Raw genomic sequence first — 25,564 nt, forward strand, 5'->3', positions numbered from 1 at the left:
CCTTATACCTCTAGATACACAACATATACCTCATGCCTGATGAACCTGGTTAGTTTTTTGAAAGGGTTGCTGAAACCACACAAACAGTCCATGCTGTTTATCTGGACCTTGCCAATGCCTTTGACATTATCCTGCCATGATGATATTATTACCAAACTCTCCCAATTTAGCATTAACCTTTGAATAGTTCCCTAGATGAGTGACTGGCTGTCTGACAGCATCCATGCTGCTGAGGTTGTGGATATTTTTTTCTAGACAGAAATAAGCATAACTTGTGACATTCTACAGGAATCTGTCCTGGTTCCCTTCCTCTTTGGTTAATGTTTCATAAAAGCTGATAACAATATCTCCATCCTTCCTACATTCAGGAAATACTTGAAAAGCTAATATATAACCAACTGTCCACTTACATCAAAAGTAGCACCTCCTCACACTCAAACAGCATGGATTTTGGGATGGCCTGAGCACAGTGACTGCACTATGGTTATTCATAGATGAGATCCCTTTCAACATGGATAAAGGAAATGTTTCAGGATCTCTCTTCATTGACCTTACCAAGGGTTTTGATCATATTGACCACTTCCTGCTCATTCACTTCCTTCAAAAAATTGGGGTTAGCCCCAACACTGCCACCTAGTTCCAACATTTCTTAACCAACAGGCATTTTAGAGTCAAAATAGGCTCATCTCAATCACATCCAGGTTCATTGGTTCAAAGGTTCATAGGTGTGTACTAGGCTAATGGCCCTGCAGCCTTTACAAACCTAGCCCAAAAAAAATTGCCCAGGCACCGTGCCACCTGATGTCAGTTCACAATGCCCTTATCCAGTAGGGCAACTGGAGTGATCCCTGAGGTGAACTTTCTGTTACCCATCCACTCATCAAGACTGCTCTTGAATAGGGCCAGCAAAGTGCTCTGCTTGGCATGAATGGGAAGCTTATTCCAGAGTATGGGCAGTTTTCGGGAAATGACCCTGTCCCTCCAGCATGCTATTAACTGTGGTAATGAGGTTGTGATCTCTGGAGTGTGTGGCACGGGGGTGGGGGGGGGGGATTGGGATTTCTTTAGGTGTAGCATTTCAAGTAGGGCTGGGTTGGACATGGCTTTGTAAGTCAAGCAAAGGTCACCTCTAAGTAGATGATAAGAGACTGAGAACAGTTGAAGTTTCTTGACTCTGTCTATGTAGGACATGTGTTTAAGACCTAGGATCATTTTTGTGAAGTACTTTTGTGCCCTCTCCAGCTGTTGTAGGTGTCTGGTCAGGTACATACCAAACAGGGCATTATATTGTATGATTGGTCTAATGAGGGATGAGTAGAGAGGGATGATTACCTCTTTCTTCCTGGATGCGAAACCTTTGGTTATAAGATGTGTCATGTAGAAGGACTTTCTGACCACAGTGGCAATGTGGTGGTTGAAGATGAGGTGGCTGTCGACCTGGGTGCCCAAATCTCTTATGGCCCCTTCAGTATTCAGTAGGCTCCTATCAATGTGGTAATTCATGGGAACTGAGTTTTTTTCCAAAGGGGATGATAACGCATTTTTTGGCGTTAAGCTTCAGGCCATGGTTCTGACACAAGTCACTGGTCTCAGAGAGGCCCTTTTGTAGAATGTCTGCATCACTTGGGGAGTTGATAATGACTCCTAGCTTGCAGTAATCAGTGAACTTTGTCAGCCAGAGTCCTTCTGTGTTGGCCTTGACTTCTGAGAAGTAGATGACAAACAGGAAAGGGCCCAGGACCAAACCTGTGGGACTCCACTTGTGACTGGTTGACAGTCTGACTTAGAATCTACAGTTTTCACTCTGTGGGTCCTGTCTGTGAGCCAATTTGTAACCCACCTAGTGATGTAAGGATTGATGCCTAGTTTGCTGAGTTTATTAATAATACCTGAGTGTGGAATGGTATCAAAGGCCTTGGCCAGGTTTAGGTAGGCTGTATGCACTGCCTTACCCTCATCCACAGCTTGGTGACTGCCTCAATGAAGTCAACCAGGTTCAGCAGGCAGGATCTCCCCTTGACAAAGCCAAACTGTGTGGGTTCATGAGTTTAGAGATTGCCTATATCTTTGTTAAGCAGGTCCATGATGATGCACTCCATAGCTTTGCATAGCAGACTCATCAGGCTAATGGGACAATAGTTACCAGGGTCTGTATTTGCTCCCCCTTTATGGAGTGGGATGACTGTAGCAGTGCAGTGCACCATTCATTAGGGACATAGCCTGAGGTAAGGCTGTGATTGAACAGGGCACACAGATGTGGTGCCAGTTTGTTTTGTAGCTCATGTAGGACACAGCCAGGGATATTATCAGGTCCCATGGATGCTTTATTCTTGGCTTTGGACAATGCAGCTTTTACCTGTTCCTCAGAAACAGTGGGTACCAGGCTTTCTTCTGGTATTGTGATAGGGCCCTTGGGGGGGAGAGGGGTAAAGTTGGCACTGAATCTATCGACCAGTATGTTGGCTAGATCTGTTGGCTCAGCATAGGAGGTGCCATTGTGCAATATCTCAGAGCAAATCTGGGTATTGCCTTGGAGGTTTTTGATATAGCTATAGAAGGCTTTGTGGTTGTTTTTAGTGTCAGCTGCAATTCTACTTTCCTAGCTGGCTTTAGAAGATTTGATAAGGGATCTCAGCTTTTTGTTGAGACTGATAAGGGAGGTTTTCCAGTCTTGTGACTTTATTTTTTTCTGCAACAGATTCTTCCTCCTGTTTAGAGTTTATTGATGGCTGGGGACCACCAGACTGGCTTCCTTTGTTTGGAGGAGAGTGTCTTAGTTCTATTTGGTATGGCAAGGTCCATACATTTGTTAACATGCTCATACAGTGCATTGGTGTATTATTCTGCAGTTGTGCAGCTATTTTCCATTGGCATGGGTGCCGAGAAGTTTGCCACCTCTGTTTTTAGGAGCCCAAAGTCAGCTTTAGAGAAGTTTTTCAGGGTGGTCACCTTAGCAGGGGCTGTAGGTGATATGGAGATTTCCATGTTGATCAGTTCGTGGTTGGATTTAACAAGGGAGGAATTGACTATAGGTGTGGAGCAATGGTCTCCCACATTGGTGATAACCAGGTTGAGGATGTTGCTTCCTCTAGTGGGGGTCAGAATGAGCTGGTCCAGGGCATTGGTATTGATAAATTCGAGAAAGCGTTGGGCCTGTACATTGGTACTTGAATAGTTTTCCCAGTTGTTGGAAGTGTAGTTGAAGTCACCCAGTATGAGAGTATTGGGTTGGACCTTGATACACTCCAGGGTGCTTAGGAACTTGGAGTGAGAGTCTAGGGACATGTTTGGGGTTCTGTAGCAGGCAATGACTTGCATCGCTGTCTTAGCCAGTGTTAGTTGTACCTGAAGTATCTCGGATGCATTATGCTGGGCTACCAGTCTAGAGGTGTGAGCATCCTTTAAGAATATGGAGACACCACTGCCTTTGGAGCTTCTGGATGCATTCCGGGGCTGAAAAGTATGGAATGAGTTGTAGCCTGGGAGTGCAGGGGTACTTTCTGCCTCTTTAAACCAGGTCACTGTTACAGCATAGCTGTCGACATTCTCCATTTTGAAGGGAGCTTTGAGCGAGTGCATATAGAGATTTAGACTTCTAGCATTGAGCAGCATGACCCTTGGATTGCATTTGTTTGTAGCTGTTATAGTGTAATTTTGTTCTTTGGAACACTGCTTAAAAAAGGCACTGTAGGGGTGGCAAGATCCTTAGCCGGTACCCATAATCCCAGGGGTAACAGATGCAGGCTATCTCTGGCAAAGAACTGAGATCTGTCGATCATGTCACCCCAGGCACACAGATACTAGATCCCCTTAGAATGACACCAGAAACTTAGCCAATTGTTGAAGTCAATCATTTTCTGCTTGTATTGTGGTATCATTCAGGATGATGGTAGAATACTGCTCAGGGCAAGGGTTATACCTACCTGAGCCACATAATCCAAGAGTCCCATCACATCTCTTTTCATGTAGTCCAGGGAGGTACATCTCAGGTCATTCACACACACACAGGCAATGACTGAGTCATATTTGTTCTTGTCGTGGAGTGACCTGAGTGCATGTGTTATGTGGCAGATCCTGGCACCTGATAGACAACTGACTGTCACCTTCTCCTTGTTCAACCTAGTGAGTGGGACATCAGTGTGACTCACAATTGAGTCTCCTATGATTAGTACATTGGGCAAACTGTTTTGCCTTAAAGACTTAGGTTGAGGGGCACACTGTGGTGGTGAGCTATGTGTTCTGAGGTTGGTGTTGTGCTGTTGTGGTGGAGTGCCTTTCTGTCTCGGGGGGGGGGTCTCCGTTGTTTGGGTAAGTTTTTATTGAGAACCTCCACAAAAGTGGGTGTATGGTTTGTGTTTCTATGTGTGGGTTGTGATAGTTAGTGTTTTGGAGGGCTGTGTCTTCTATGTAGTGAGTTGCAGGTGTTGACCTTCTCCTCTTAACCAGCTAGTCTGATCTTGGTTGTAGTGTGCACTGCTTCTAGTTTGGTGATATAAGTGCATTTCTCACATGTATGAGTGTTGGGAGATAAGAGGAAAGGGCTTCCTGTGTACATTAGACAGTTGCCACACTGTCTCAGAATGCCCAAGTGCACCAGGTTAGCAGGAGAAAGCACAGGAAATTGCCCTACAATCATACCAGAAGGGGGGTGGTCATAGCCAATAGGTACTGGTGCTGTTACTGCTGAAGCTCTGGATGCTGCAGACCTGTATTTAAAGTATGCTACTCAATTTTAAGGTTAAGAACTCAGTAAGAAAAAACTCACAATGAAGCACAGATTAATCCTTGCCCCTGGAATCCATACTCCCCTTCCTGCTGTTTTCAGTCATTATCAATAAACTAGCTTCTGCCTCCCTAACTTTCCTATCACTCTTTATGCAGATGCCATGGTTATCCTTCAATCCAGTCCATCGCATCGAGCTATTCAAACCCAGCTTCAGTCTAACCTACACTCCCTAAATTAATGGCTAACAACTATAAGCTGCTTCTAGACCCCTCCAAAACAAAAATATGATACTTGGAACCTCACAAAAGCCAAAAAAAAAATCCTAAAAATCTCAACATCATAGATCTCATTGGATCCCCAATAGAAACAACCATGGCCTCTAAATACTTAGGTTTCTAACCTAAAAGTCACTTAACTTCCAAAGCCACATTGAAAACACTAGGAAAAAGACCAGTTCTCTTTTATTCTGGTCCTGGAAAATATCTTTTTCTCAAGATCAGCTAGAGGTGCAATAGGCAAGAGAGTTTTCCTTTCTCCATTTGAATATGAGCTCCCCATCATTGTCACAGCCTCTAAAAAAGCTCATCTAATTTACAGCCTATTGAAAACAAAATCAGCCGGTTCATTAGTAATCCCCCCAGGAACACTGCACCACCATCTCCAAGGCCAAATGGCTACCATTCTATTAGCTGAGCTACTCCTTTGGTGTCTCCACTTCAAATTACTTCATCCAGGTGCCTTCCCAGCTCTTGCAGCCAAACACCTCTATAACATCCACAGCCTCTGCCAACTAACTCCCTCACTCCAAACACCCCAAAACCAAACTGCACTGCAATGACCATTCCTTCTCCATTCTTACACTAACCCCCCCCCCCCCGCCACACACACACCTAAAAGAACTCTCCTCTTTCCTCACTTTCAGTGCACATCTCAGAAGATATCTCTATCAAAAATCTGACTGCATGTGCTTTTCCACTGGACACGTCACCTAACTCCCTCCTCACCCACATCACTTGTACTTTGACCCTCTTTTCTCACCTGCTGCTTCTCTCTCATATTTACTGCTAAAATTAATTTGCATTTGCTCTTCTACTTTGTTAATAATAATTATATATTGTTTCAGTTGGGTATATTGTTTCAATTATCTACCTTCCATGATTTTTTCCATGTCTGGGAATTTGTTCTATTTCTTTGTGAATTTCACCACCTTATACATGTATGGTCTGTTGTTATCAGTGTACTACCATGGTAAGCAAACTAAATACATAAATAAATACGGCTAGCCAGATTTGTTGGTATTTGCAAACTGGGGAGGTTATCAAATCCCACATCTCATTCTGATATTCAAATTCTCTTGTAAGGGCTGGACCAAACAATCTATTGGTGTATTAATAATGTTCATGCCCACAACACCAATAAATACATCATCAATTCCTTTGGTAAATCTAACATCACTAATGCTTACCATACAGATAACATTACATTTAAATTACACAGAGAATGTGAGTATGTATGTTTGTACCAGACTCTCCTTTGATCCTTACATTTCTGTGGTGTTTAGAAAACCTTTCTACCTGCACAGTTTATCCTTCATGGTATCTCCTCAAGGTCAGTGTCCAAAGAAGGTTATAGTCCCACTTTATCATTTATTAGGCCCATCCTTGGACATAATGCACCCTTCAGCATGTATCTCAACAAGCACCTAAACCAGGTTGAGATACCAACATTTCCTCATTAAAATGTTTTAGGTCTTAGTAGACTTTAGCTGCTCTGATGGACTAAAATAAAGCCATGTCCCTCTTCTCAATGTTGTGGGGACTCCTGGGGGGAGATTTCTATTTAGCCTTCTGTGTTATGAATGACCTGGCACTCTTTGACCTCTTTCACCTAAAGAGACACAGTAATAAAGCAAATACCTGTTCTAGAGACCTAAACCTAGACTATCACATCAACACTAGATGGCTGACAGTCCACGTATCCCCCATTTCTGAAATAGGCTGCCCTAACTTATCAAGCAGAGCACCGTTCTGACAACCTTTTAAACCATTCTGCATGAATGAGTTGATGATCACAAATTTTTATTGGAAATATGTAGAGAAAGTTTACCTAATGAAGACATTGTTAGTTATCTTGATCATAAGCTTAGGAAGAACCTATAAACATATAATTAAGCTATAAACTCAATAGCAACATACCGGAGTGGAGAGATTACCATTCCCAAGAGCAATGGAGGAGCCCTAAAAACTAGTGAATGATGATATCTCTGTCCTGTTAATGCCGTCTTCTTTTCCTACTTGAATCTGCATTCTGTGCTTATTAAATCCCTGAAACAGCAAGCAGCAGTGGCATTTCACAAGACAGTATTTGATTTGTAGACTGTTGGGTGGAGGATGGAGACATACCTCTCAGCTGCTATGATTTAAGCATACAGCTATGATTTTAACCCTCATATTTAGCCTTGCTCCTATATTGGCTATGTTCCTCATATATTCAGACCTGCTTATGGCAACTTACTTATTAAACACATAAACTAAGCTTATACAAATATTCACTACAACTAACTGTATAGGGTCTAGTATATAAAAACCTTTGGTTGTGAAAAAAGAAAGTACGCCTCACCCCCTTCTATGTCTTTAATGGCCACCACTATTGTTTTCAGTACTTGGAGGTAGATAGGTATGGATGAAGAAGAAAATGGTGCATTTTGTGAGGATAGAGGTCAGTGGATTTTTTAACTAGTGCAGGGGGGGATATCCTGGTATGTTTAGGTTGAGGAAACACTTGAGATTTCTTAATGTAGTTTAATTGGCTGGATGGCTTGTTAATCAGCTTATCTTGTTTTTTTGTGCCTTTATAAATTCTGTACAGTTGAGTGTCTCTTGGCTCATTTATTCTAAGTGAAGTATTTTTATTAAATAAGTATACTTTTATAAGTTGTTTAAAGTATATTGCTATAACCTAGCTATATCTTTAAGTTTGTTTGTGATAGCATTTCATACAGTTTGTTTATTTGTGGTAGCATTTCACTCCAGACCCTCCTTTACTGTGCTTTTGCATTGGGAAGACTGGGATTGTTCATCTGGTGGCAGTAGGTGTTTACCTGGCCTATCTGAGCTGGGAAACACACAAAAGGGCTCTAAGTATTTTTTTTGCACTTATCTGCCCTTTATTTGCACTTTTCCAATACCTAGATAGCATAGACTAGATTCAGACCTGCTGCAGCTAGCCTGTTATTGATACAGTTAAGCACTAAATCAACCAACGCACATTAAGAAATGCTCCCCTGCAACCCTGTGGCAGAAGAATGTGGATCCAGTCTTGTCTGAGCAGGGGGTTGCTGGAGGAAGGTTCATTGTGTGCTTCCCTACCAGTAGATTAGCTTAAAAGTGTTTCATTTTGCCTCTATTTAAACCTCACATTTGCAGGAGTTTGCTGTCAATTAACTGGAGTTGCTCTGTGTTTATCATTGTTTGTAAGACATCTAGAGTGTTTCTGCAGGCATCCAAGGCAAAAAAAAAAACAAGAAAATAAGTATATTTTGTGATTCTTCTACACTTTTTACTGTATTTTATCAAACTGCTGCACCATTTCTGTTTTTTTACTGTTTGTCACTGCTTCATTCTCTGCACTTGATTTGCACTGTTCTGATAGCTAGATAGCATAGACTACATTCAGACCTGCTGAATCTAGCCTGTTATTGATACACTTTTTTAAACAAGAAACATCTTTCTTAGATTATCATGTATGACATAGGCAATCTTACATTTATATAAATGAAAATAAACCACAGCGACACAATCTCACTTGCAAACATTATACATTACAAACAGTGCTGACACAACTGTAGCTGAAACATTATACATCACTTTTAATATATCCAGCCATTGTCAGTCCACCATTACACAACTCATTCAAATCCTGCCTTCTTTTAAATCTCATTCCTCCTTTGCATGTCTTGATCCCACATTTCCCATTTTTTCCTATGTAATTTGCTCCTACCCTTTTCTAAAGTTCCCAGTTCCAGTTGTTTCATCTCTGTTACTATCTTCTCTACTTCTAGTAAAGCTGGATTAGACTTTGATTTCCATTTACTAGCAACTGCTTTTTTGGCAGCCACTGACTCAGCAAGGCCTTACTATGTCTAGACAATTCCGATTCTGTATCATAGCTCAAAAAATCATTTCCCTAGTTACTCCAATTTGCTTACCCAGCATCTCCAACACAGCAGTCTGTAGGGAATCTTTAAAACTGGCCAACTCATTGCACTCCCAGAAAACATGTTCCCATTTATCTCTTTCTTCCCCATTACACCTCCAACAGTTGCTGTCTACCTGAGGAAAAATTCTTGGGAGTCTGCTTGAGGTATAAAAATAACTATGCAAATACTTCCAGGTAAAGATCCTAAATCTTCTAGATTTTGTTGCATATTTAGGAAACTTACATATATCCCCCATTGTTTCTTTGTGAACTACTTAACCGATCTCTCTTCCCAATCCTTCCTAACCTCGTCTGTAAGATTCTTATAGATATCATGCAATATTTTATATGCTTTACTAATTATTCCTTTCTTGATGGCAACTTCTGTTCTAGATTCTACTAAAAACTCTACCAGCACATGTCTTTCATTTAGGACCCCCTATTTCTTTCTATTTGCCTATACTCTAATATCAGTCCTTGATATGGAAGGCAATCTCTAACCTGCAAGCCAAATACGTTCTTGGCATCTTCCCATTCTATTACCATTCCCTCTCTAGTTACTTGCTCCCAATACCTTGGTTCCTTTTCCAGTTTTCTCCAATACATTCCCTGCCCCCTCTTGCCTATTGTCTGTATCCCTAATTGCAGTCATCCCTATCAGCAGAATCTCCTTTCTCCATTCCCATGTTGGTTTAGTTCTTGGAAAACCTGCTGCTACTTTATGAATATAATATTCTGTATGATTATTGTTGTTCTCCTGAAAGGTCTGCATCCAAAATCCCAGTTCCTCCCTGTTACTTGAGCTTCCCCCCTGTTTCATCATCATCTCTTTCCACTTTGAGCTATAGTTTTCTGCTTCTGCTATGTATAGGAGCATTTTTTTGCTCTGAAATACCCCTTCAACTCAGGTAATCCTAATCCACCCTGTTCTACTGGAAGAACAGGGAACCTATCAGTTCTATAAAAGAACATTTACCTGACGAGCAGATCACCAAGACCACATCGCCGACAGAGCAGATCTCTGACAATGGTAAGTATAAGTAGTGCTGAACGGGATGTATTCTCGTTTCTGCAATGTGGTGCGATCTTGGAATTGGTATATTTAAGTAGGGGGGTGGGGGTGCAGGGAGGCTTGCCCCCTGCTATACACATGTTTCTTTTTTTTTTATTTTATTGCGGAAACGGGAATACATTCCATTCTGCAGTAGTTATACTTACCATTGTCAGAGATATGTTGTGTTGGCGATGTGGTCTCGGTGATTTGGTCATCGGGTAAGTGTTCTGTCGTAGATCTGATATGGAGCCGAAGCATAAGCTTATCCTACTTGACATTTGCTGTCGTCCCCTCTCAGATAAAATCCTTTAGCTCTTTATTAATTGCTATCTACAACTTCTCCTCTGGTTGATAAAAATATGCCTGAACTGTGTATAAGACTAAAGGGACTAAACACATTTTAACTGCTTGCATCTTAATATTGATATTCATATAACAGAGCTTCCATTTTCTCAGTTTTTGTGTTATCTTTTGTTAAGTCTTTTATCACATATTCTTAGCTTCCACACCAGTATCATGTTTAAACCTTACTCCTAAATACTTCATTTTATTATGTCTCCATAAGTATGGATATTGCTGAACCAATTCTTATGTAGGTGCATCATTTACTGCTATTGCTTTTGTTTTAGCTTCATTCATTTTTCTATCCTGAAAAGTTTGAAACTATCTCACTATGTTCCACAGCACTGTAATGTCCCTTTCTGGTTTTGTCAGATATAAAATAATGTCATCTGCAAATAGAGCCAGCTTTTCTTGACTACCATACCAATTACATCCTTGAATTTCTGAGTCCCTTATTTTCTTTACCAATGGTTCTAAATATAATGCAAATAACAAAGGAGAAAGAGGACACCCCTGCCTAGTTCCTCTGTTCAAGAGAAGATTATGAGAGGACCCACCCACTTTAATTTTCGCCTCTGATCCCTCATATATCCTCCTAATCAACATTATAATTTTATCAATGAATGCAAATGCTTCCATTACTGTGCTCATACAGTACCAGCTTACTCTGTCAAATATTTTCTCTCCATCAAGACCCACCAACAACAGTGATATTTTCTTACATTCTGCTTCCATCTATATCATCATTGTTCTGTTAATGTTGTTAGATGTTTGCCTGTCCTCCACAAAACCACATTGATCCATATCTGTCAAGTTTGGCATCACTTTGCCATTTGTTTAGCATTATAGACATAAACACTTTTATAATCATGATTTAGCATTGAAATGGGCCTGTATGAAGCTGGATCTGATGGATCTTTACCCTCCTTAGTTACAGCTACCACCCCTTTCTCCAGGATGCTGGTACTTCTCCTTCTCTTAAAATACTGTTAAATAAAACCTTCCAGATCTGTATCAGTTTTTTTCCCCTCTTAGGTTCATAGGTTCATAGATTAGTACTAAGTTAACTGCTCTTGCGAGCCATTTTAAACTTAGCCAGTTATCCCTTGTGAGACTCAAACCCTGTATCTTGTGTTTGTAAAGCAAACACATTAACCATTAGGCCACCCTTCCAACAAAGAATTAAACAACTGAATAAGGTTCATAGATTAGTACTAGGCTAATTGCCCTTATGGGCCATTTTGAGCCTAGCCAATTACCCCATGTGAGAATCAAACCCTGCACCTTGTGTCTGTAAGGTAAATATCTTAACCATTATGCTTCTTAGATTCCAAGCTTCCACAGGAATACCATTTACTCCTGAGAACTTTCCTGTAATTTGGTTATATATCACCTTTTTTATCTCATCTCCTCCTATCCTAACTGTTAGTAATTGAGCGTCATCTACTCTAACCTTGGCATATTTAATTCTTCCATAAACATTTCCATGTGTGCCTTCGTACAGATTTTCATAGAATTTCCAAAATATTTCTAATACTTCTACAGGATCCATTGTTATCTTCCTTGTTATAGGCTCCCTAAGCTTGGTGACAGCCCTTTCTACTTTCTATTGAATGAGTTGTTATGCTAACATTTTTGGGTTCTAGAATAATTATTGAAAAACAGTTGCAAGGTAATCCCTTATTTTCTGTTTAGCATTCTGCAGTTGCTCCTCTTCTTGTTCTGTGAGATTCCACCTATTTTGCAATACTTTAACATTTGTCAATTCCTCTCAATAAATCTTGTTACCACTTAACCATATCTCCCTTTCTTTTAGTTCCACCCTATTTTTAAATTCTACTTTAATTTTATCCCACTCCCTAGCTATATTTTCAGACATTTCTATCTTCTGTAATACTTCCTGAATCATTTCCACTACCCATTCCTTAAATTCCTCTCTTTTCAACAGATAGGTGGGAAGGTGCCAGTGTCTCATTTTTATTTCATTACCCTGTGTTTTTATTTTAGTTATTAATGGTGCATGATCTGAAATAGTTATTTGGTGAGTATCAATACCTTCAGTTAAATGCACGTGTTCCTGTGAAATGTAAATTCTGTCTAGCCTAGCTCAGTTTTTGTATCTTGGGGATTAATACGTAAATTTACTCTGAACTCCTAGTACTGAATTCACATCTTCCATGCCAAATATTTTCATAATTGTTTTTTTTTAATCTATCCTCCTTTGTTATATTTTCCTTTCTTGCCCCCCCCCCCCGACACATCATCACTGTTGCAAATCAAATTTCAGTGTCCAACTATAAGTAATTTTCTTTGCTGAAAGGTGATCATTTTTCCCAGAATTTTCTTAAACTCCATTATAACAGTTTTTGGTGGAATATAAATACATGCCAGTGTAATTCTCCTCCTTTGCCAGTAGCCCTTTACTACTACAAATCTATCATTATTGTCTTTTTTGTCATCTTCTATTACTATTGGAGCTCCTCTTGCAATTAATATAAGTTCTTTACTCTTTCTCGGGTCTATGTTAGCTATTCGAACGCTTAAATGTTCGAATCTCTAAAGGTCGACCTTTAGAGATCGAACTTTTAAATGTTCGAATATCAATAAAAATAAAATTAAAAAAAAGAAAAAGAAAAGGGTTTAGGCAGGGGGCAAGCCCCCTGCACCCCCCACATGGGGGTCAAGCCCCTCACACCCCTGCTACTTAAATATACTTTTTCCCATTATAAATATAAATTTCCCATTCCCTACACTGTAGCATGATCTAGAAGTTGGTATATTTATGTAGCGGGGGTGTTGGGGGCACAGCCACCCACATGGGGGGTGTAGGGGGGCCTGTCCTCTGCTTACACCCTTTAATTTTTTTTCACTTTGTTTTTTTTTTTAATTTTTATTAGAATTCAAACATTTAAATGTTCAATATCTAAAGGTCGACCTTTAGAGATTCGAACATTTAAGTGTTCGACTATCTAACATAGACCCTCTTCCTCTGCCTCAGATATTGTGCTGAATAGCCATCCTGAAAATCTTTTTTGTATCAAATTCACATGTTCAGTTCTTTCCAAGTGTGTCTCCTGTAGCATAACTATTTACACTCTACATTAATATATTTCACTATTCTTTATTTTTTTGTATTTATCTGTGATACCATTAATATTTAAAGACACTATAGAAAGAATCATATTCTTGAGAGATTATTATTCCCACATTTTATGTATAACAGATTTTTAAATGTCCAGTTCCACCTTTTTAAATGTCTGGATTCACCTTTTCTATTACATGCATGGACTATTTGGCAGGTTAATCTTTCATACAATTGCTTCTTGTCATCTCCATTTGAGCCTATGTCACATCTTGCAGAGTTTTTTGTTTTATTGTAAGCCCTCAAACAAAAATACACAAACACAATACCCCCTAAAACCTATTAACTTGATAATAATACACAAAACTATGTACATCTCCAGATATTGAAGTGCTACCCTCCCCAGTAGGAATGAAAGTTCCAAACTGACAGCCACACCCACAGACTCAAGATAAACAGAAAGAAAGATTATTAGTGCTAAGATGCATGGTAGGGACCTTTGATTCTATTAAGTGCTGTCTGCTTTTGCCTTATCTTTATAGCTCTCTCATCTGGGATAACATTTGAATGCTTTCAGAAAACATTCTCTCCAAGCCATTTCTCTTTATCAAATTGTCTGCTAGTGACATGAAAACCAGATACAAAACTGTTTACTAGAAAAAAAGCATTATAATATTCAATATTCTTTTACATTTACTTGCTTTCTGTTAAAACTTATTATTATATAAAGTGAATGGCCTTAACCTAGTCATTCACCTATGCAAGAATGAGAAAAAGCACACTCATTTTTCTTTTGTCATGCTCTTTTAATCAGATCCATTTTTATTGCTTTGCCTACATTTCTTAAAGCTGAACAAGGAGAAAGGAAGAAGAAGGGAGAAAAAAGAAAAAAAAACAGGAGTACCTATTTACATCAGTATCCCCATTAAACTTTAAAACAACCAATAATAAATTTACTTTATAGCATGCAAATAAAATCATGCACTATTTAAATAGTACCATTAAGAAAAACATTTGTTTTGCTTACAGTTAACTTTATCCCTTTTCTTCCCTGTTCCTGAGCATTTTTTCTGAACATTAATGCCAAGACGTGGGGCATATGCTTTAAAGTCCCCTACAAGTTTAACAAAGTTCAAAAAAGTCCAATATTTCCAGATTTTCTTGTTCTGTCCTGTTACACAAATATTAATTATTGCTTTGTAATCCCACACTTGTCATTTTCCAAGTTACTGATTTTAGTCTCCAAACGTTAATGACATGAAGTAGGGCATATGCTTTAGACTCACCTACAAGTTTAACAAAGCCCAAGAAAGTCCAATATTTCCAAATTTTTTTGTTCTATTTCTGTTCATTTCCATTTCCCTAACCCTGTCTCTGCTTCATTTCCAGTGCACTCTCAGTTCTTCTAACAACTCCTGTGCTTTTTTCCATCTCTCAAGCATTTTCTGTTGAAATGCTGGGAAATGTTTCAATGGCACAGTCTCTCTGTGTTCTTTATTATCAGAACAATAAGCAGCAATCCCCTTCTGTTTCACGCCTCATTTTTGTTGGACAAACTTTTGTATTTCTTCCTTAGCACGTACTTCATCAAAAAATGTCTTTGTTCCTCTACGGAGAAATAGTTTGAAGATAGCTGGGTACAACAGTTTCAATATCATGCTTGCTTTTTGACATTGCCTAAATAATAGAATAAATGTATTCCTACTCTGCCTGGTGTACATTGAGTAGCTATTCTCCATAAGCACTCTGCCATCTCCCACTTTTACTACTTTGTCCTTCTGCCACAATTTTGATAGAATCATCTCCTTCTGCTGGTGAGATTGAATTTTTACTATTAAAGGTCTTGGTTGTTTTCTTATAGCCAGGATTGGAGCATACACATGATGTGCCCTTTCAATTAACAGTTATTGTTATGGAATACCAGTCAAGTTGCTTATTTGTACTTTCATGAAATTAATACAGTCTGTTACTTCCAGCTTCTCAGGTAAAGCAGAAAATATCAGGTTTTCCCTATATGCTCTGTCCTCTAATTCTGTTTTTTTTTTTTTGAAACATCACTTCTTGTGCAGTCTCACATTCAGCCAGCCTTTTCTTCATTTCATCCTCTGGATTTTGCATTTTTATCCTGATCTAAGTATCTGTTTAAAGCTTTTTCCATTTTTCCAGCCTTTTATTGTTTGAGTTGATATATTCCATCAGTGTTTCATTTATTTTAGTCAGGTCTGTGTGCAATTGCTTTATACATTCATCAAGGTTACTGGAAGTCATGTCTGGAACTTAAATTTCTTTTTGCTGAACACTACAGTACTTTTTCCATCACCTTTTGAAACTGATTTTCCTTCAGGTCCTCTGTATTTCTTTTTTTCCCGGCATCCAGGAAGTGCACTTACTAGCCAGTCATTGAAATTTACTCATAAATCTAGGTCCTTTCTCTGCTTAGTTTGTTTTCACACTGGGAGAGATATAATTAAGCTGTTACTCAATGTGCAACCATCTTGGAATATTATTGATACACTTAAGCACTAAACCAGACATCTTACATTAAGAAGGGCTTCCCTGCACCCTTGAGCTTGAAGAGTGTTAACCCAGCCTTGTCTGAGGTGGGGATTGCTGAGGGAAGGTTCATTGTGTGCTTTATTATTGGTAGATTAGCTTAAAAGTGTTTTAATTTCACTTGTATTTAAGCCTTGCATTTGCACATTGGAACCACAATACAACAGCAGTGCTCTGTAAAGATACAAACACCTTGAAACTCAAATTTTCCCTAGACATCTGTCAGTGGGACCCTCCTAAGCTTCCCTACTGCACTAATGGGTGCACTGAGCAGTGTTGCCACACTTATCATCCATAGCCTTTAATAGAACAAGCACCTTTATTAGTCCTAGCACATAAATTGGACAAACTAGCCCACTCGCTTGCCTAATAGTACATACAGTAAAAAACTGCTATAATGGACAAGCAGTTTTCTATCACTTCTCTGACCAGCCTGATTGACATAGGCATCCTGAGGCAATGTAGTAATTGCCTTGTGTATACTGACAACCACTTAGTCCTAAAACAAACAAATACCCTATGTGAGGGATGTAATTACACTAAGAAATTGGAATCAATTCTCTGATGTAGCAAAAAAACAGATGTAAAACAGGTTGTCAGCACACACACACACACACTTCACCTCTCACACAAAATAAGGTCACAACACATAAACAAACATACAAAGAGGTAGTCATTAGAAGCCCACCAAAAGATCAAAGACCCCCCCCCAAATGTAAACCACTGCTATGCAAATAGAAACCACTACACATAATAACACATACACCAGTGCCTCAGCAAATAAGTCCCTAAGGCAAAGCACTCTTGGTCACAAGCAATTTCACAGTGAGACCCATAGATGTCCTCCTCACCTGGCTGAAGGAGAAGGTCATGGCCTGCTGCTTGTCAGGTATCAGGATCCATCAAATCACACATGCACTCAAGTCAGTCAACAACAAGTACTGTTATGACTCTGTCATAGTTCATGTTGTGGTGAATGACTTGAGACTTACCTCTCTGGACTATATGAAGAGAGACATAACTGAACTCTCAGATTATATGTCCCAGGCAGGTATGACCCTAGCCCTAAGCAGCAGTCTACCTTTACCCAGGATGATGCCACAATATAAACAATAAATGATTGACTTCAGCAATTGGCTTAGCTTGTGGTGATAGTCCAGGGTTATCCAGTATCTGTCAGCCTGGGAAGACACAGTCAACAGGCTTTGCCAGCCTGCTTTGGCAGAGATGGTCTGCACCTGTCTCCTCTAGGTTTTTGGATACTGGCAAGGGCACTTGTCTCTCCAATGATGCCTTTTTAGGGAATGTCAAAACAACAACATTTCTGATGTAACAAAATCCACTCAAGACAAACTCAGGGTTCTGCTTCTTAATGTTAGGGGTCTAAACATGAAACTGCACTCCCTGGAAGCAATCCTCATCTTGAAAGATGCTGATGTCTGTGCAGTCACTAAGACAAGGTTCAAGGCCTCTGAGAGCACCCCGGCCATGCAAGGCTACTATGCCTTCTACACATTCAGACTTCAAAATGAGCATGAAAGAACCAACGATGGAGGTGTGTCCATCTTCATTAAAGCCAAGTACACCTCGAGACTGGTAAAACAGTACGACTATCTTGAACTACTCCATGTCTAGTTAACTATAGATGAAATACCTTACCACATCATTGTTAACTATAGTTCCACCATGAACCAAGAAAAGCACAGTGCCTACATGGAATTACTGGAGTCACTTGCCATATAGGCCAACACCTTAGTCATGGGAGATTTCAACTATCCTTCCATCGACTGGGTGACATACATGAGCACAAACATGTTTGCGCAGGGGTTCCTGGACTTTGTCAATACAAATGCTCGGGAACAGATAGTCTGCACCTCCACAAGGGACTCAAATGCCCCAAACATAGTACTTCACCAACATGGGGGGGGGGGTCACTGCAATATCTCCTGTGTGATGTCCTCCCTGGTTAGGTCAGACCATAAATCAGTCTCATTCAAAGTAACTATTGAACCTGTCACCACCACAAGAGCAAAAAAAAAAAGTAAAAACCTTTTCCAAAGCAAACTACTGCTTACTAAGCAATGGTATAAAAAGTTTTATATCCCCCCGCAATCACAGACAACAATGACTCCTATGCAGAGGTATACACAAATGCTCTGTATAAACACGTAAGCAACTGTATAGACTCAGCTGTTCCTGACCAGATTAAAAGCAGGCCATCCCAAAAAAAAAAGCAAACCACCCTGGTGGACCTCAATATAAATAGATTATATAACAAAAAGAAGAAACTGATGTCTAAGAACAAGAGGGAACTGACTCTGCAGAGGAAGAATTCCCTCCACAGCTTGAACAAGCAAATCAGAAATCTTGTTAAGTCCTCTAAAGCTAATTACAAAGGTAAAATAACATCTCTAGCAAAAGATAATCATAAGGCATTCTTTAACTATGTCTAAAATCTAAAAGAGAATGCCCAGCTATTTGCCAAACTGGTAGTAGATAGTAGCACTCATATTGTACTGAAGGAAATTGCCAAACTGCTAACTGACAAATTTAGTACAAACTTTGCCCCCCCCCCACCGTCCCCATGTGTCATACACCAAAGCATACCTGACATCAGTCCCCTGCCTAGTATCTCTAGAGATCAGGTCATATCTGCAGTCTCCAAAGCCAAAAACACAGCCTCAATGGGACCAGATAGCATCCCAGGTTGTTTATTAAGGAATCTAAAACAAGACCTAGTGGACCCACATGGTGTTCTCATTAACCATATCCTGAGAACGGACTTTGTTCCATCAGAGTGGAGAACAGCAACAGTAATCCTCTTGCACAAAGGGGGGCCATCAACCAACCCTGAGAACTATAGAACCATAAGTCTAACCAGCCTCATCTGCAAGACCATGGAAAGAATCATCATGGACCTTATCAACAAGGATATAGGTGACCTTCAAACTCTGGACTCAACCCAGTTTGGCTTCATTAAGGATAGATCATGTTTATTAAACCTAGTAGACTTCCTTGAGAAAGTCACCAAAACCCTGGGTGAAGGTAAGACAGTGCATACTGCTTATCTTCACCTAGCCAAGGCTTTTGACACAATCTCCCACTCAGGTATCATTGAGAAACTCTCCCATCTGGGGATTAACTCTTACATCACTAGATGGGTAGCCAGCTGACTCACTGACAGAACACATACTGTCAAATTTGGTGACTCCAGCTCTACCAGTAGACCCATCACCAGTGGCATACCACAAGGATGTGTGCTGGGTCCTTTTCTGTTTGGAATTTGCTTCTTGGAAGTCCAGGCTAAAGTAGACAGCCTTTGGCTTACTGAGTTTGCTGATGATTGCAAACTGGGTGCAGTCACTGAGTCCCCAATGATGTTAACATATTAAAAGAGGTGCTAACACAGACAAATGACTGGTGCCAAAGCCACAGACTAAAACTAAATGCAAAAAAAAAAAAAAAAAAAAAAAAAACTTTATTACCCCCCTTTGGCAAAGTGGGATTCTCTGCTAATTACAATATTGACAGCATCCCTCCTGAGTTCAAACACAGTTGTGTGAGGTCTGGAACACAGGTAGACAGCAATCTAAACTTGGACTGCCAAGTTTCCACAGTGGTGAGGAAAGCCTTCTATGTTGCCCATCTCATTAGTAAAGGCACCACATCCAGGTCTAAAGATGCTATAATTCCACTGTAATTGACCCTCATCAGAACATTAATAGAGTACAATCCTCCTTTCTGCATGTACCTCACCAGACTCATGGAGTAGCTGAGGGATGGTCCACCCCAGGCGGCACTTTTCTCTTCCATTCTGATCATGCCTGTGCCTTGTTACACAGACTTTTGACGTCCACGTCCATATGTGGATATTTAATGTCAAACAGTAAAGTGTTAGTCTTCCAGTGCATGCCAGGAGCTGTGTGGATCCATGTTAACTTGTTTAGGAGTAGAGGGAGCCAACAGCTGAGTGGTTATTATATTACTGGTCTGGGTCTCTCATCTGGATTTGGATTATTCGACAGACTGCAACAAGTAAGTATTTATTTTGAGTTGCTTGCTATTTATTTTATTTATGCGACCAATGACCACGCATTAATAAATAGCTATGAGACTATGAGTGTGCGTGAGTAGCTGGGGTAGAGACTCTATGGCACATACTCACTACTTCACCTACACTAGTTTAACTTTACTCTTTACAGTTGAACAAAAATGAATACAAGTACAGACTAGGACAGTAATAAATATAATAATAAATAATAAACACACTCTGAACATTTGAATCAAAGTTATGACTGTACTGTGGCATATTTTGAATTTCTGAATGCATGCTACTTTTAATGTGCAGTAGCAACTAGATATTTTTGGGCAATGTTTATGGTTGTGTGATTTGTGTGGAACATCTTAGAATAATGTAATGTTTGGCAACTTGTCTGTGTGGGCTGCTAACAAAAAGGAAATTATTACATGGCATCAGACCTCATGGCTACAACTGCTCGTTTGGAAAGTTACAACTCTTGGTTTACTGGTTCAGGTCTTAGATGCAGTGCCTTATGTATGGCATCTCTATGTTTTCCTGGCCTGTGCCTGTGTGGGATTTTACTAAGATCTCTGGTTTCTTCTCAGGGAAGCTAATATTTGTCAATCCTCAGTAAAGCAATACTCAGACGCTATAATTGAAATATTGCTGGGTTATTTTAACTGATATTAGAACCAGGGAAAAGCAAGAAGCTTAAGTGTTACATTTTTTTCTAATATTTTTCCTTCTTTCTGAGTTTGTGTGATAAAATAGTTTGACTGGGGATATGGGAACTTAATTGTCTCTTGTATGGGTACAGTGAGTTTGTGTGTGTGTGTGTGTGTGTGTGTGTGTGTGTGTGTGTGTGTGTGTGTGTGTGTGTGTGTGTGCGTTTGTGTGTGTGTGTGTGTGTGTGTGTGTGTGTGTGTGTGTGTGTGTGTGTGTGTGTGTGTGTGTGTGTGTGTGTGTGTGTGTGTGTGTGTGTGTGTGTGTGTCTGTGTGTGTATCTCAAGTCTTTCCAAACTGATTATCTGCCTTAGATCTATTGCTTGACAGGTTAGGCTCTGGCTCCCTCTGGACATGAAACATAATAAATTGTGTAGTAGAAAATAAATGAATGAATGAAACTGAACATTTTCCTTTCATTAAAGTTGAACAATTAGCATAATATCCCCGGGATTCAATAAACTCCATGCAGGAATAGTGCTGTTCCTGCATGGAGTGGTTCATGTTCATTTTCAATAGCATTAACAGCAGCACACCTTGCATATTCATGAAGGTGCGCTGCTGTTAAGGCTAAACGGACACAAACAGTGAATGAGTGCAGGGGGCATGTTTAAGTAGTGCATGGACATTGAACATTCCCCTGCACTCAGAAAGTGCTGTACGGCACTTTCAAACAGTATTTCAGTGTCTGCAGACACTGAAATTAAATTAAAATGAGTATTTCAGTGTCCATGTGCACTGAAATAGCTTGGGGAGCAAAAAATAATGAAGGGAGTGTGTGATAGGTTCTGTCACACACCCCCTGGATTATAAAAGTGCTGTACGGCCATAGCTGTTAACTGTACAGGTGTCTGCGGAATGCCCAGATGCCTGCCTCACATATATCTCACCCTCCCAGAGCAATAAAGCAGTACAAAACCATAAATAATGGGGAGACAAAGCCACAAAAATAGGAACATGTTCTCAATATTGCACTGACAAACCTGAAAGCTGATAGAATAAAAGGTTTGCAGTAGCACAGACATCTTGCAGGGTATGAAGACTGAAGCAGAAATGTCTGTCATGTGAAAGTACCATACAGCCATAGCTGTTAACTGTACAGATGTCTACAAAATGCCCACATGCCTGCCTCACATACTTCTTACCCTCCTAGAGCAATAACACAGTACAAAGCCATAAATAATGGGGTGACAAAGCCACAAAAATAGGGACACGTTTTAAATATTGCACTGAAAAACCTGAAAGCTAACAGAATAAAAGGTCTGCAGTAGCATAGACTTCCTGCAGGGTATGAAGACTGAAACAGAAATGTCTGCCATGTGAAAGAGCCGTATGGCCATAGCCATTTACTGTACAGGTGTCTGCAGAATGCCCAGATGCCTGCCTCACATACTTCTCACCCTTCTAGAGCAATAAAGCAGTACAAAACCATAAATAATGGGGGGTGAATGCCACAAAAATAGGGGCATGTATGAAATATTGCACAGACAAACCTGAAAGCTGACAGAATAAAAGGTTTGTAGTACCACGGACTTTCTGCAGGGTATGAAGACTGAAACAGAAATGTCTTCCATCTGAAAGTGCCATATGGGCAAAGCCCTTAACTGTATAGGTGTTTGCAGAATGCCCAGATGCCTGCCTCACATATCCATCAACCTCCTAGAGTAACAAAGCTGAACAAGGCCATAAATAATTAAAAAAAATGTTCTTCCATACTAAGGGATGTTTAAGCGCAGCTGAGTGGGTATGCACGTTATGGCCCTCTGCCCAGCATTGCTTAAACATCCCAGGGGAGATAAAAATATACAACTAAAATCCTAAACTGGGATGGTGTAGTGGTTAGAGTCCTGGATTTTTTATCCAGGTGTTCACGGTTTGAGTATTAGGACAGGCACTTTACTTTTACATAGGAAAGCAGTGTTAAAATGATTTATTTATTTTTGTAAATGATGTAGTAAGTGATATTTGTCAACCAGGGTAGTGTAGCTGGTCTACAATGGAAGTATGGGTGCATATAACATGTGAAACCACCCATGTATACACAAGTGTCCCATACAGTATAGTCACACCCTTTGGTAATGTAATGAAAGCACATAGGGGGACGTCATGTAAAGTAAATCATATACACTTACTGAATGAAGTCATTATTCTAATAGAGCTAAAAATTAAAAGTGAGCAATGATTAGCAGTGCTAAGCTATGCTTAGCCAGTTTAAGCAATGCTTACATGTAAATGTTAAGCAACAGTCAGCTCAGCTAAGCAGATTTGCACACTAAGCAGTGCTCAACAATTTCCCCTTTAAGCATTGCTAAAATCAGCTTAGTGGGTTTGTGCACTGCTAAGCTGTGCTCAACATTTTCAAACTTGACCAATGATGGCAAAAAGTGGGAATTTGGCCTGAGTTAAACTGCACAGGTGGGAACATAGTTGGTATCTGTTATAGTTCAACCTGTGCAGGAACCATGGCTGGTGTAGGTGAGAGTTTGCACTTTAGGCCGCAGAGCTGGGGTATCATGGAATCCAGGGTCGTAAGGAACCATGATGAGAGACTGCTGCAGGGCTAGTACCAGGGCTCACAATATAAAGCAGAGGCCTGGGACTGTCTTATCCATGATCTCACCAGTGTTACTGGCATTCCCCGAACTGGTGAGGAGGTCTGGCACGACTATGCTGACCTAAAGTGGAGGAAGGGGGTGCTCTTGGACCAGTGAATCCAAAATTACAGGGACAACTATGCTCCAGCAGTTTGTATCACAGAAATAGGTGTACCAAATTCTAGCCTGAGGACGTGATAGACAGGTATGCATAATGTTTGTTTTTCTCTTCTACAGCTACAGCAGAGAGGGCTAGTAACATCAAAGCCCATGCTGACAGACTGCTAAGGCTGCGCCAATAGCCTGGTGAGTAAAAATATATTTTGCAGTATACTGTGCAAATAACTAAGAAAGAGTACATTGTGTAGTGCTAGTAGGTATATTGCTACTGTGTTAACTGAATAAATAAAGTATGTCTGACTACAATTGATCTGAAATAAACATATATAACAGAAACTGTTGTGTTTACTCTGGTATGTTGTTGTAGACTTAGAATGGAGCTGTAAAACAAGATATAAGTGCCCTGTGTTAACCTTTGCTTTCCAGATTGTAGTAATTCAAAGGATTAATGCACAGTACACTAACTATCTGTCATACATGCATCACAGGATTACAAGTTCAGACTGTCTAACCAAGAGACTAATAGGCAGAAACCAGTGAAACAAGGAACAGCAGTTCCCCAATAGCTCAGTGTGATGAGAAATAGCTTAGTTGTTATTTTGCACACCCAGACATGGTTGAAATCCAGGGATTGGTACTAAGATGTGTGCATATCTACACACAAGGAATCAGGAATATATGTAAAAACAGTCAGATAGTGTTAACAGATATTTTCTCCACAGGTTTTACAGGTAAGTAAATGTTGGTAGTAGCTATATGAAGGGTATACTAATAAACTGTGTACAACTGTTCAACTGTTCCTCCACATGCCTGCAAATGACAGCAGGATAGGTACATAGAACATGCACACTTCCCAATACATGTGTCTCAAGTGTCATGCTGTCATGGCTAGTGGTCACTATTGCCAATAACCCTGGACACAGATAGGGAATCAGTTGAAGAATGCCAGTAGCACACTCACATAACAGCAGTTCAGGGTACCCCTCCTGTGCCAGATATGCAACCCTAACATGTACTAGTCCCCTCTAGCCATGTACCCAGAGTTGTCACAGTTTGCCCCATACCATTCCAGGCTGACAGTTTAATAGGTATGTTTGTGCTACAGAAGCTATGGGCCATAGGTAGATGTAAAGTGAGGGCAGAACCATAGAGTATTGAGCAATACTGTTGTGGAAAATAGAAGCATAAACAGTTGTTAATGGACTTTTTGTCTCTCCCCCAACCTCTCATCTGCATCAATAATTATTGTTCATGGGCATGTTGTTCTCCAAAACTAATGTTGGAACTTGTGTTCTATTACTGTTCATATATTTGATTGGTTGCACGTTAACATACCTTGTTCAAATATCATTGTTGGTGGCCTGTTGCCGTCAATGTTACTGGCATGCTGCTACGATGCATACTGTTGTTCCATTTATGCATGTGTTCTGTTTTCTATGCAACTATTTCAAATCTGTTTTATGGGGTTAATTGGAACATTCACGCATGCTGTTATAACTAACCTTGAAATGTGTTGTCCATGACTAACCAACATATTTTGTAAAACCTTAACACCATAGCATGTTTGGGAAGGCAGATCCTGGCAGATCTGCCTGTCCTGCCTTTTCTGGCCATGGCACCAGGCCCCAGCACATCTGGGACCCAACCCGGGACTTCCTCTTCTGTTGGTCCTCCACCATCTTTGTGTGGAACCTGCTCAGGGGACGGGGCCTGTCCCCCTCCCTGGGAGCGGGCATGGACAGGAGCCTGTCACCCGCAATAAGTTCCAGGGTTTGGTGTGCAGCACCATCCAAGCAGAGTTGGGTGGACAGGTGCACCAGATTGAGGGCCACCTGGTGCACCTCAAGGGGCAAGCCACCCCTCCTGTCTATCCCCCAGCACAGCCACCTCCGGGACTGTGAAGGAGCAGTGGTGACTGCCCATGGGTGGGAACCTCAGTCCCACCGTATCCATTTGGAGGCTCATGGGCTTCGGATTCCCATCCACCCTCCCCGTCCAAGGTGTTTACCCCCCTCATGTGTCATATACCACCCTTGTCTGCTGTATTGTCTGTCTGCAAATGCAACCTATTCCACCCAACCTACCTTTTCAAACATACCTGCAGCCCTTCTCCAACATCCTACTCTCACCTTAAAAAAAAGGGCATCTGTCC

Source organism: Protopterus annectens, chromosome 10.part0, assembly GCF_019279795.1.
Source record: "Protopterus annectens isolate FY-2018-M chromosome 10.part0, PAN1.0, whole genome shotgun sequence".
NCBI lineage: Eukaryota > Metazoa > Chordata > Ceratodontiformes > Protopteridae > Protopterus > Protopterus annectens.